This window comes from Delphinus delphis, chromosome 7 (genome assembly GCF_949987515.2).
Source record: "Delphinus delphis chromosome 7, mDelDel1.2, whole genome shotgun sequence".
NCBI lineage: Eukaryota > Metazoa > Chordata > Mammalia > Artiodactyla > Delphinidae > Delphinus > Delphinus delphis.
Window position 1 is genome coordinate 84,863,466 of NC_082689.1, and position 1,659 is coordinate 84,865,124.

General features: G+C 37.2%; 1 pseudogene; it reads left to right on the forward strand.

The window, feature by feature from the left end:
• The first annotated feature begins 308 nt into the window (after positions 1–308).
• LOC132428180 (exosome complex component RRP43 pseudogene) lies at positions 309–1,136 on the forward strand (annotated as a pseudogene).
• The last annotated feature ends 523 nt before the right edge of the window (positions 1,137–1,659 follow it).

Consider the following 1,659-nt stretch of genomic DNA (forward strand, 5'->3'; position numbering starts at 1 on the left):
AAGACTTTACTTATTTTCACTTTGCATTTTGATGTGTTATCTCTTCCCTGAATTTTCTGGAAAGGACCAAAGGGTTCAAAGAAAGGGGAAAGTATCAGTTAATTTTTTAACACTTTAACCCTCCTAATTTTTTATATACAGTGTAATAAGCCATGAATAAAATTGCAGAATTAACAGAGAGTTTAAAATACGGTGAAGCAAACTCAGTGTATGAAAGAATTGTAAGGAATGAGAGAAGGAACAGAAAAAGAAAATAAAGAAAGTGTGTATTTTTGTTCAAATATGTGTGTTGGACCCGCGGGTGGAAGATGGCATCTGGGTTCAAAACTGTGGAACCTCTGGAGTATTACAGGAGATTTTTGAAAGTGAACTGCCGTCCTGATGGAAAAGAACTTGGTGAATTGAGAACCACAACTGTCAGTGTAGGTTCAATTGGTACTGCAGATGGTTCTTCTGTAGTGAAGCTGGGAAATACTACAGTAATTTGTGGAATTAAAGTAGAATTTGGAGCACCACCAACAGATGCCCCTGATAAAGGATATGTTGTTCCTAATTTGCATCTATCACCTCTGTGTTCCTGGAGATTTCGGTCTGGACCTCCTGGAGAAGAGGTCCAAGTGGCCAGCCAGTTCATTACAGGTATCATTGAAAATTCAGATAATTCAGAAAGAGGACTTATGTATCTCTCCAGGAAAGCTTGCTTGGGTTCTATACTGTGATCTCATTTGCCTCAACCATGATGGAAACATTTTGGATGCTTGCACCTTTGCTTTGTTAGCAGCTTTAAAAAATGTACAGTGGCCTGAAGTTACTATAAGTGAAGAAACTGCTGTAGCAGAAGTTCATTGAAAGAAGAGAAGTTATTTGAGTATTAGAACTCCTCGGTTGCAATTTCCTTTGCTGTGTTTGATGACACTCTGCTTACAGTTGACCCTACTGAAAAGGAGGAACATCTGGCAACTGCAACCTTAACAGTAGTAATGGACGAGGAAGGCAAGCTATGTTGTCTTCACAAACCAGGTGGAAGTGGACTGACTGGAACTAAACTTCAAGACTGTATGAGCCAAGCAGTTATAAGACACAAAGAAGTAAAAAAACTGACGGATGAAGTATTTGAGGGTATGAAACCCAAATAAACAACCACCACGTTTTCAAAACAGATTTGTAAAAGATGTATTTGTTACACTGTGCACAAACCTTTTATACTAAAATAAATATCAAACTACATTCTTCTGAAAAAAACAAAAAAGTGTGTGTTGGTGAGGTCTGCATGCTTTGATATGACATTGAATAAATAGAATTGGTAGTATACACCATGATGTTATTTGAGATAGATCTTAGTGTTTGAAGAAAGACATGAAAAAAATCATGGAAGTGCTCTGTTGTAACATCAGATGAAATGAAACAATAATAGGTAAATAAACTTCTAAGCACTGAGATTTTAAGATGCACATCAATTTTTCAAATCACTATAAAAAAACCCCTACATTTTAATTGCATTTAGCAAAACTGCTGAATCCCAAAACAGGCACTGTCACTTCTAAAATCTTCTAAAAACTCCCACAGAGAAAAATACCCCACCTGTCCCAATGCTAATCTTCTCCCAGGGACCTCTCTCCCAAACTCACTTAGTGTTTTGGTCACAGGGTATAGATGAAG